The sequence below is a fragment of the Scardinius erythrophthalmus genome (assembly GCF_964197995.2).
Source record: "Scardinius erythrophthalmus genome assembly, chromosome: 12".
NCBI classification, from domain to species: domain Eukaryota; kingdom Metazoa; phylum Chordata; class Actinopteri; order Cypriniformes; family Leuciscidae; genus Scardinius; species Scardinius erythrophthalmus.
Genome location: NC_138232.1, coordinates 3088198 through 3100826, shown reverse-complemented (window position 1 = coordinate 3100826; position 12629 = coordinate 3088198). Strand labels below are relative to the sequence as shown.

General features: G+C 38.6%; 2 protein-coding genes across 4 annotated transcripts in view; one reads left to right on the top strand and one right to left on the bottom strand.

The window, feature by feature from the left end:
- Positions 1-3731, bottom strand: part of eya2 (EYA transcriptional coactivator and phosphatase 2) — a 45767-nt gene extending 42036 nt beyond the window's left edge. The window contains exon 1 of one of the 3 annotated variants that reach the window (XM_081380492.1): positions 3363-3731. The gene's annotated coding sequence lies outside the window, so the exon portion shown is untranslated. The remainder of the gene's footprint in view (positions 1-3362) is intronic. The other 2 variants (XM_081380490.1, XM_081380491.1) reach the window with 2 other exon arrangements.
- rtf2 (replication termination factor 2) overlaps positions 1-12629 on the top strand; it is a gene marked incomplete at its 5' end in the record, with an annotated part of 87855 nt that overhangs the window by 3286 nt on the left and 71940 nt on the right. The gene's annotated exons all lie outside the window — the stretch shown is intronic.

The following is a 12629-nucleotide window of genomic DNA, read 5'->3' as shown; positions in this document are numbered from 1 at the left end:
CATCGTGGCAGTGGTTGTGCACAAGTCAGCATTGATCACGTTTACTTCAGACAATGCAAAAATCATTCATGTGTCCTGCACCTTTTGACCAATTAATTTCTGTAACTTTTTCTTGTTGTTCATTATTACTAGACGACACATTAAAAAAACAATCACGAGTTCACAGAGGGATTTCTAATTAAATATTTTACAGCAAAACAAACATTTAAAATATGTCTTACTATAGAAATATTTTTTTCCCCAATCACAATTCTAAAATTCTCTGATATGTCCATGTTCTCCTTCACTGTGAAAAGCCAAATATGATGAACAGTCAGTGATTAAACCTTCAGGAGTAACGCGAATCACCTCAAACATTCAACATTTGACCACAACAAGATTCTTAGTTTTACAAAAGGGAGGTTTGGTTGTAATCAAAGACGGTTTGTACTGATCAAAGCGAGGGTGTATGTGAAGTCGGGCCCCAGACCGTAACTCTTCTACTAAAGCCTTCCTGTACACATTTCAGGAAAAGGCTGACTAGAAATCTAGCAATACATTTCTAATTCTGAGTATGAGCGACAATATTAGAGATGCTTGAGTTGTATTAAGATTGTTGCACTGTTTAATCCTGCTGCTTTTCCTATATTTGCATGAAAGGTTTTGCTCTTTATCCAGAGAGTGAACACATTTCCTCAGAGCCACAGTTGCGACTGTGATGATGTGGCAAAGTGTTAACTGCGACAACGGCTTTTCACCGCCGATCACATTCAGCTGCACGAGACTCACGAGACTCCGGGAACACCTCTGTGGGCGCTAGCTAAATATTTTGCTCATTACAACCGAGGTTATCTTCCATCTGGAAGCAGAGGATCGGTTGACAATTCAAAGCAGAAGCAGAGTTCAAGGCCTCCAAACCGAGGGGTTAACGCCGGCCGGCCGGCCCGTAATGAAACGAGCGCCGATAAACTCAGGAAGAGCCTTGCTTCCTATGAAAATATTTATCATTCCAGAAACCTTTGGCTACAGAGGACTTTAGGAATTAATTTGTGTTTTCTTAGGAGGGGGTGCTCAGGATGGGGAACTCAGGCCTCGCTTTCGACCAGGAATTGTGCAGCTTATTCACAATTTATTAGAGTTACTAATCAGAACCATGACGGGCTCAGAATGAGACCTGGTGTTATTATACAGTGAAAACGAGAGCGTTAAATCAAACTTGACCCTGTGCACGTGACCTTTGATGCGCGCGTCCAACGTTTTTCCAACAGTAAAAAGAATGGGTGGTGTCAAACTAATTCAACCGAGGGGGATTATTAAAACGCTAAAAGATGGGTTTTAATTAATAAAAATATCAGCATGTGCTGCATTCTTCATGTCGTCTATGGCACGCATGTACTCCAAATCCACATCGAGAGACTGAGAATAAGAGATCTGACTCCACGTTCAAAGCATCGGATGGGGTTCATTTTCACTCGGTCCAGGTTTGAGTTTGGTTCTTTTAAAGAGGAATCAAGTGTGCACAGATTAGAGAGTCAGCAGCAGGACACCAAATTTAATAGAAATAATTTAATAGTGAAATGCTATTTTGTTCTTTAAAAATTTTTTGTCTAAGAAACAGCAGTGTTAGACAGTGAAAGTTCATTCTATTCACAATACAAGTTACCAAATACAAAAATAGTTACATTCTGTGCATACAGTATGTTTTATAATGAGAAATATTATTCAGTTTATCATAGTCATGTTAGAAAAACTGAATCCACAGAGTTGCCGTGCATGAGTCAATATTTCTTGGACTTGTTTGTGGTGATGCAAAGTCATGGCGGCGGTGGAATCATTACAGTTGAGAAAGTTTAGGATCAGAATTACATCAGGTTTTGGTTCTCAGAATCCGATACAGGGTCGCTTTAACCTTAGCACTGCAGATCTGGATGGATAATCATTTGGAATTGAGCAATAGTGACCAGCGTTCTCATGAAAATGTATTGAGCAGGGGGGGTTGTGAGAGCTTCAAGGATGAAGATGAATGCTTCTCTTTGAAAAGCGCTTAGCAAGGCACCCTAAAATTATCTTATTAGCTTCCCGTCTTTAAACATCACCATTTCAGAGTAGCCGTCTAGCGTGACGTGACATCCGCCATTGTTTTATTTCAAACAGCCACATTTCTGCTCGCATTAATGGACACGTATGCACAAACTAAGACTACTCAGTGTTTAAATGATGTGTATAAATTAAATGAAGAATTACACAGATGTTTAGATATGAAAATCAAAGTATTTTGTTCAATATTAAGAAGATGGTTCTGAAAAGCACTCAAGTTTCTTTGGTCTTTAATAATAGAGGGAGCCTTTTTCCTTCAGAAACTGTCCTGCGTTATAAATGCCAGGGAGTTAAACTGAAGCAGCATTTCACAGCAAGACAATCAATTAAAATCATGTAATGATATGCAAAAATATCAACAATACACTTTTATATTTATTTTACCAGATACCAGTATTAATCAGTTTTTGATGGGGAAAGTGCCTCAGATGATAATATTTGGTGGTGTTATAGATCTGCTTCATAGGATAGGGATGTGTTTTTGTTATCCACCATTATTTTTTAATGGTGCTTACAAATTACCAATAGAACCACATCTGATTTGAAGCACTAATGCCTTCACATGCTTAACATCTGAATGACCCACAAACTCATCTTTAATTGTACTCAGAATATAGCACTTTTTTAAATGGTGTTTGTGTAAAGGGTTCTGTTTGTAAATCGAGATTATTATTCAGTGTTTAGATGCTGATCGCCGTATAACAACGCAAATATAGTTTTTGTTATGGCAGAAAGTTCTGAAACTAAAAACCATTAAAGAGCCTAGTCTTCATTTTTAAGTGTGTGGGACACCGTTAATGTGTTCATGTCAACTCAAATCAAACAAGCATTATCTAAATTATCATTATCATTACTGTATGCGAAACTATAAAATATGAATAAAAATAAGAATATGAATAATGACAAATCTAGCCCTGTGTTATTTTGTCTGCACTCTTTTAAAAAATATGGTTATTGGGACCGTGAGTTGCTCTATGGTTCTAGATAAATGTATGATTTATTATTCAGATCAGTGTTTTGGTTTCCTTTAAAGCACAATAAAGGGGAAAACTTGTTCTCCTAAGACATATGACTGTACCTTTTTTTTTATCCGCGTTTGATCAGATATCTGGATATTTATGTTAAGTTAACAAACGCGTCGTCATGCGATCCTGCTTTTTCTCTTCGTTTTTATGAGATTTTCTGATAACCGATAGGCATATGTCTATTACACAGACAGGACATATTATCGGTTTGTTATCGTCAGAAATACAAAGACAATATCAGTAAGTAAATGATGCACTCACCATATCTGGAAAAAAGCAAAAGAAAAATCAGCTGTAAGTTCAGCAAAGTTTCCTCTCCATCCTGCGTGAAGTGTGTTGATCAACGCGCAAACACACGGATATAATGACGCATCCCGACGCTGATACACTCGAAGCTTTCAATCTCAGATCAGCCGGTTACGATCGTGTGTGTGTGTGTTCGAGAGCTCTGCGGTGTGTGTCTCGCTCCCTGCGTGTGTGGCGCACTCAAGTGCACTAATGTGAAGAAACGTTCAATAAATGAGCGACCTGAAGTTCCTCCTCCTCCTGCTCATGTCCTCAACACACGCGTGTAGACCATCTCTCTCTCTCTCTCTCTCTCTCTCTCTCTCTCTCTCTCTCTCTCTCTCTCTGTGTGTGTCTGTGTGCGCGCGCTATCTTATTTAAATGTACTTTACAACCTCACAAATATAGCGAAACGTGGAAAACAGACGTAAAATAACATTTTGAATGACTTATAATGAAGCCTTTTGTTTGTTAAATGTTTGTAAAAATGCAAAAAGTGAGTCAGAATCTACAACGAACCACAGCTTAATAAACATAGACTACTTAAATCACGTCTTAATAAAAAAATGTAAAAATACAGAAAGTGTTGAAGTGTAGGCTATTGGAAAGAAAACATTATTAGCTCTGTATAAAACCAATAGGCCTAGATATCAATGAAGGTCCATGATAGGAAAAACAAATGTGTGTTTGTGAAGGAGATAAACTCCATAAATGTCAGAACGTTCATTCATGTGAGTTCCATAGAAAGTTGCAGATGATCACATTTAAAAGTTGATAATTTAGTCCTTTATTATGATGGCAGTGTTCATTGTGCATTTCAGGTAATGTATATGACTACACAAATTAGTGGTGTTACAAAGTGGAGTCAAATACAATGCATGCATTTTATCCAATAATAAATAATAACTGGATAAACATGCTGACATCTGTTTTTCTTTTGTTGAGTTCTTTACAGTGTAAAGCAAGTTTTCCCTGGATATCAATGATTTTTTCATATCAGAAGTAGTTAAAGGAGAAGGATAAATCATCTCAATCATAAATAAATCAATCATATCCTTAGAAATGTTCCCAGGTATGACAGTTTACATGTACATTACAGTTTGATTTGCATTGGAGGAGTAGTGGTGTGTTTTTAAATCCATTTCGTACTCAAGTGTTCATAAGTAAGTACTTAAATGTATATATAACATAACAAATTAGATTTTTTGGTCACCCTCATTAAAAAAAATATTGTTTATAAACTATCCTATCACAAAATTAAGTGTAAGTACAATTGTTTAACTATTTAGGCAACTACATGTAAATGTCCTGTCTCTTTAAGGAAGTTGGAAAAAAATCTATTAATGACTTGTGTTCTTTGTTGCAGTTATTGTGTTAGGTAAACATGATAAAATATTCAGGACAGGTCATGCCGGTTATGTTAATGACATTTACTTTTTTTTTTTTTTTTTTTTTGGTATAGTTTCCCACTAAATGGTAAATGGTAAATGGACTGCATTTATATAGCGCTTTCATAGACCTATGGCCACCAAAGCGCTTTACATTCTGCCTCACATTCACCCATTCACTCACACATTCACACAACGACGGCGTTCACTACATTCCAGATTTGTGAACTAATAGTTTGCAAGGCTTGCAAATAATCTGATAAATGATTAGTGTGTGATTTTGAAAACGCCTTAAAGCTGAATTATGTGTCAAATATGTTTATTCTCTCAACAGTTAACAAAACTAATGTTTGAAAGAAGCATCCCAAAACACAAAAGAGAAGACCGGGGCTAGTTGTCACAAATGAAGTTGTCACATTTGTCAGCAACCACAGAAACTTTAAATCAAATATCTTATTAGACAAATGCTGGTTTTCACTATTAGTAGCTTTATAAGCTTAGCTTTCTAGTTTGTAAATCATGATATTTTTATAATGTAGCTTTTTGCAGTTAAAACTGTAAGGTTAGTGAGTATATAGGAACTGAGTTTCATAAATAAACTGGCATAAAAAGTGTGACAACTAGCCCCGGCGTAATGTAATTCAATCAAAGACAGAAATCACCTTTAAAATCACATTGTTGTGGATGTCTCTGTTGCACCACCCTTATCTGGGGGTCAAACCAAGTTCACACTATTACTGAAAATTTAAAAGAAACATTATCATCATCTTGTTACAATAATGTGATTCAGAAGTGATACACAGTGTGTGTGTGTGATTTATTTCCAGAGATGGCAACAGTCAGGCTGCCAATACAGAAAGGTAGATAGAGTCTGAATAAAGTTGAACGAGAGCATAGATGAGGAAAAATCCGGTAACCTTACCTATGACTGTAGTTAAGTAACGCAACCCAGACACAAATTTGTCTGCCCATGATTCATTTTTTTTGCGACGAGGGTGGCCGATCTCCATGCTTTCTGTGGAATGTGCGGCTAAAGAAGAAAATAAAAGCAGCCATTGTCTTTATCTTTATTTCTCTCTTGGAGTTTGTTGAGCCGGTCAAACACGCTGCGAACAGCAAGAGATCAGTTCACTTCTGTCTCCCATTCCTCATGAGCAAAGAACTAGAACCCATTTCCAAAACATCATGCAAATATTCCCCAAAAGAGATGAAGTCCGTTTCTATTTAAGTCTGCATTCAGTTCATGCCAACACTAATATTAAAACCTAGAAGCAGTAGTGAATATATTTAGGTTTAGCTGAGTATCACATTTATTATTGTGCATACTCTGATGAAACCTCAAACGCTCAGTAAACTGCAGTGTGAGCGACGTTCTGTAGCGTTTGAATGATTCCTCAAATCGTGTCTTGTTGATGAGAGGTGTGTTGTTACTTTACTAATTTGCGACTGCTTTCACCTTTTCTTCAGAGGGTCTTCATCTTGAGGACTCTTTTGACCTTTGAGGCAACTATACTGTAGCACCTGGTAACTGCCTGGAAACGCCCTAGTAACCCTCCAGAAAAGATTTAGAACAGCAATTGCGTGGCAAACACATTAGCAACATGCTAAGGCCCAATCCCAATTCTACCCCTTACCCCTTCACTTTCCCCTCTGTTTTGCGTGTTCAAGTGAAGGGGTAGGGTTGTCTCGATTCTCTCTTGGTTGGAGGGGTAGGGGTAGGGGGAAGGGCCAGATAGCCCTTCAAACGAAGATTTTTCGGGATCACACTTCAAACGAAGGGGTATGAGAAATACACCGGCTACAGACGCAAAATGGCTGCCCAAGCAAAAAAGGAGACCCGTAAATGTAAGAACTTTTGGTATTAATAAGTATTTTAATGACAAATAATGATTTTCTTTGTTACATTCAATCTTGTGTTCATATTTACGGTCATTTTCTTCAAAGAAACGTTTGTTAAAAAATCGCTGTAAACATTTCAATAAATGGATACAAACATAGATCTATACCTCCAAGGTGTTTATACAACACCACAGAATACAAGTCCACGGACGTTTTACATGTACAGCTTCTAACGTTACGTTAAAATTGCAACTAAACGTCTTTGCAGCCATCATACATACCATAAACTGATCCACCAGCAAACCTAGGTGTCGAAGATATCATCATCTCCGTTGTTTTCTGCGAACTTAATAAGACAAATGCAAAAAAATAGCTGAAACCCACACAACTGCGGTGACTGCGGCTGACGACGGCACCTTGGAAGTTTGTGATAAACATCGCCGCATCTCCTGTTACGTAGGCGCTAGCGACGACGTAAAATGATGTGTAACAGTGGTAGTGGTGTCCCATTTCTTAGGGGAATATTTTCACCCCTACACCTTGCCACTCTGTTTCAGGGGTTAGGGCTAGGCGAAGGGGTTAGGGCTAGGCGAAGGGGTATAAAATAGAATTGGGATTGGGCCTAAAAACAATCAGAGGACCTGTTTAGTCCTGCTATTAAGATGCGTTTTGGTCGATTGGATCACAAGTAAAGGGAGACACAATCCCTGGTGTTTTATTGTTTGGTCTATTTTGTCCACTTTCAACCACTTCTGTCTTGATTTATTTGAGGGGCGGGTAAATGTATATATTTTTCTGAAACGCCTATAGGAACACTCCAGAAAATATTTTTTTTTGTGGCTGTTTGAACGCATTCGACCACATGAGTGTTAACACTACGATAGCAATCCGGTCGAATGCGTTCCAGTGGTCGAAAGTGGACAAGCTCAAAATGTTTTAGACCGCGTTTACACCTTTATTTAGCGTCGTCCATGTGATTCGATCGTCCAAAACGCTTCTTAATACCAGATGTAAACAGGCCAGAGTGCCTCAGAAACCACACAGCAACACCCTATCAATGTGGTGGCAGCTTTTTCACATGACTGAAGTAAATGTCATAAAGAACAACTCCTTTAATGTACTTGAGTCTTGGAGAGGCACTAATAAACACAGTAGAGCCCTTCACAGCGGGCCATTCTTCTGAACTAATAAACTCTCTCTCTCTCTCTCTCTCTCTGTGTGCTAGTCCTCTATCCCCACACACACAGGTTGCTCCTCTCTCACAGCGCCCCACTAGTGCCCCTCTTGTCCGTGGAATGTGGAAATCATTTCCCCCTTAATTTTATAATGGAGATGGGGGGGGGGGGGGAAGGCCTCCCTTTGGTTCAATTTTCACCAACACCATAAAAAGCAGCGGTCGTAAGAGCAGCGCGGACATCTGTTTTTTCCATCGCCAGGACTTTAATGATCAGGTAATAAAAGTTTCATTTGACAGAAATTACAACAGATGTTTCAGCCGATAAAAGTTCAGATAGAAGTGATCTCTCTGGAGACCTCGCTGACCCGACGGGCCCACCTCCATACCGCCACAACAAAACCCCTTAAAATCACCGCCAGTTTACTTCCACTGCCGTCTACACATTCAAATACAGGGGGTCGTCTCATTTGTTTGCAACTTCTTGACTTTTGAATCATCTGGTCAGTCAGGATTTGAGATTTAAAACTGTATATTTCTAAACCCTGGGTTAATGTTCTTATTCTATTTAAATTTACATTTAATTATTTAGCAGACGCTTTTATCCAAAGCGACTTACATATGAGGAGAGCAATAAGCAATCAAACCAACAATGGGGCAACCATATGGAAGTGCCGTGACCAGTCCCAGTTAGTCCAGCACAGTACATGTGGGATTTTTTTTTTTTTATATATATAAATAGATATAGAATAGAAAGTTATTAACAACATTGATTAGACAAAGTTTTTTTTCTTTCTATTCCCTTTAAATGCAAGCTAAAATAATCACAGTGTGCATGTTTTTGCAACTGTAAAAAGTGCATAAATGTTTAATGAGGTTAGCATTGTTTAGTTTAGTGGTTTTCTGTTCCTAAACATTAAGTGTCACATTTAAGGTTTTCACTGCTGATTCTGTGAAGAAGGGCTTGAAAAATACCAATGGGGAACACTTCATTTCGATGGTCCACTGGACATTCTACTAGCTATAATAACCTTTGCAACTACATGTCAACTAGCAGTCATTATATACTGTAATTAGTAGACTGTCTGCTTAATATCTGCTAATATTTTATCTTTATGCTCCCTAACAGACATTCTACTGACTGTAAGTAACTTTGCAACTACATACAGTATCAACTTATTCTACAAACCTGAGCCCTACTAGTCTACTAATACTCTAATGAGAGTTAGTAGAACGTCTTAAGGGTGCGATTTCTGAGAAACGCTGTTGATATTCAAAATCACCAAAACAAACACACCCCTACCCTAAAGGATCATCTTGATAGCTCCGCCCCCAAATTCACAAACACACACGGGCACCTCCCCCTTTGTGAGTGTATACGCCCCTCACTGCTGATTGGCTACAAGTGTGTTTTGATGCTAGGTCAGATCCACTTTCAACACTGTTTCTCAGAAATCACTGACACACGCTTTAAAGTCCCCATGAAATGTACGTTTTTTGGCTTTTAGTATGAATATGTTAGCCTTACTGTTATCTATAAGCTAGAGTGCTCCAAAACAATGACAAAATTTGCATGGATCATTGATTTTGAAGACATCACTCTGCACTTCTCATCAAATTTTCTGTCCAATCCAATTCCGCCCCCTACACAAATAGACGCTGAAGCTGAGGCTAAAATCAGTCACATTTACTATTTTCTGCATGGTGAATGGCACATCGATTGCTTCATCGAAGCTTTCGATTGGTTTGAATGAAGTCTGATATATATTAGATGCTGTATATTAGAGCGATATGGAGGAGATTAGGAGGAGAAACGGTTAGAGATTAGGAGGAAACTGCGGCTTCACCGAGCTCAACGGCTCTAGCCGAGCTGTGATATATGATCGAAACGCTATTGGCTATTTTAAAAAGGGGAGGAGCTGTTAGATATGCCCCGCCCCCTCTTCCTGTTTCAGTGTCAATTACATCAACACATTGAATCATGCTGTGCGTTTCAAGGCACTTTAAGTGGACCATGGAAAAAAAGTGTAACCTATACCAGGGTGAAACATTTCTTTAAAATAGTCTGTATTTTGTATGTATTTTTTCCTCAGGAATATGAATGAAAGGTTTGTACTAATCTTTGTACCGGTATGTAGGCTTAAAAACAAATGAAGAACCGTTTCCAAGTATGATCCGTCAAATATGCACTGATTCAAGAGTGCCTTGCAGGAACCCATTTGATACAATACAGCGCTATTATCCCATGAACTCGTATTCAGTCTTGTCTTGTCGATGTGAAAAATGCCATTCTGGAACCAGTGAAACATCCCAAAAACAAGCACACCCACAACAGATATTGAATAGACACTAGTGACGCAGACATGAAGAATTACTGAAAATTAAAACCTTAATCAGTGTCAGAAGTCAGTCTTTACCTTTGTGGTTTGTCACATTTAAAATTAATTGGCTTATTTGGCATGGTGAATACTAGCTTCACATTGCCAAAATATGAGTACATTGTAATAATAATAATAATAATTCATTACATTTATATAGCGCTTTTCTCGACACTCAAAGCGCTTTACATAGAAGGGGGGAATCTCCTCAACCACCACCAATGTGCAGCATCCACCTGGATGATGCGACGGCAGCCATATTGCGCCAGAACGCCCACCACACACCAGCTTACTGGTGGAGAGGAGACAGTGATGAAGCCAATCAGTATATGGGGATGGTTAGGAGGCCATGATGGACAGAGGCCAAGGGGCAAATTTGGCCAGGATGCCGGGGTTACACCCCTACTCTTTCGAAAGACATCCTGGGATTTTTAATGACCACAGAGAGTCAGGACCTCGGTTTAACGTCTCATCCGAAGGACGGTGCTCTTTGGCAGTATAGTTTCCCCGTCACTATACTGGGGCATTAGGACCCACACAGACCACAGGGTGAGCACCCCCTGCTCGCCTCACTAACACCTCTTCCAGCAGCAACCTGGTTTTCTCAGGAGGTCTCCCATCCAGGTACTGACCAGGCTCAACCCTGCTTAGCTTCAGTGGGCAACCAGTCTTGGGCTACAGGGTGATATGGCTGCTGGCTAAATATATATTTGTATATATTTGTATATATTTTTCAGTAGTTTTAGGGCTCATCCCCCCTTGAGATTTTAGATTAAACTTGCATGAATAAAGTAATGTAACTGCCACTTATTTCTTGGATATTTCCACCATTTTTAATAATCTTTTTTATCTTCACTTAATGTTTTAAATGAACCCGCAGTGTGAGAAACTATAAAGCACAAATGTTCAATGTAATCTCTCTCTCAGTAGTTTGAGTGTTTGATAACTGCGTGCACGATCATATCGTTTTGGAGAGAGTATCACACTGGGTGTAGGGCATGGCAACTTTCTAGAAGTATTTTGCTTATCTATTTATATGACCAATTCAATAATGTGTTCTGTTATTTCAGTCTGAAGATGTTTGATATTCTGAACTGATATTCCCATGGTTTTCTTGGCGAAAGCGTTTGATTGGCACCTGTTCTGGCCTGTTGAAATGAACAGCCCCCAGATGATTTATTATTAACCCGGGCCACGAGCAGTCTGAACGCTTTACGACAGATCAGGACTGTGTGAAAGTGCAAGTGTGTGTCTTTCACAGCGCGTCTCATCTCTTTTCCCCGGCCCAGCCCCAGAGGTGAGACAGATACGTTCACACATTTCATTTTGTGGTTCCCACGGCAGTCAAAAATGCACCTGACCCCGAGGCTCATGTACTGGGGGATTTTTTTTATATCCTGCTCTTAAAGGAGCAGCCGTGACTAATGCGTGTTTCACTGTCTCCATTATGCTGCAGGATATTATGAAGTTTCATGCAACATGACTGGATGTGTGAGTGTGTGTATGTGTGTGGGTTCAGCAAAACACATCCTCTTTCACATTTGTCCCTGTTTGACACAGTATGTACGTCCATGAATGTGTGTTTTAATACACCTTTTTGTTTGTTTTAGGTATAGTTCACCCAAAAATGAACATTTCTGTTATCATTTTCTCACCATTATGTCAATGTATCATTGTTTAACTTTGCATCCTGATGAACACAGACCCAGCTAACAGGGAACATTCTAAGACCTTTGGCAACAAGTTGTAAACTTCTTTACTTCAAAACATTAACATTATACTTTATTTAGTTGAACGTTCGTCTAACATGTTTTATAATGTTCAGAGAACATTCAAAAGCTATATGAACAAACAATCGTCCAGTTACATTAATAGAACGTCTCTTCAGAGTTATCTGGTCTTTATTCTCAAAACGTTAGCATGAAAGGAAGGAACAAACAAAGGAATCGTCTAAAGTTTTTTAAATGTTTCAGAATGTTCAGAGAACAATCAAAAGTAACATTCTCATAATGGAATGTTCTCAAATGGAATGTTCTCTTAACATTCGCATACCTAAAAATACTGGACATTTTGAACATTCAGAGAACATTCAGAATTAAAGGGATAGTTCACCCAAAAATTAAAATTCTGTCATTAATTACTCACCCTCATGTTTTTCCAAACCCGTAAGACTTTAATTAATTTTCGGAACACATTAAGATCTTTTTGATGAAATCCGAGAGCTTTCTGTCCCTCCATTGACAGCTACGCAACTACCACTTCAACGCTTCAAGAACTTAATAAAGAGATTGTAAAACTGATCCAAATGAATTGAGCGGTTTAGTCCAAATGTTCTGAAGAGACTCGATCGCTTTAAATGATGAACAGATTGAATTTAGGCTTTTATTCACATATAAACATTCATCAATGCACACATCAGTGGTGGCAAACAGAAGCTCAAGCGTGTTCATGAGGTTCATTCATC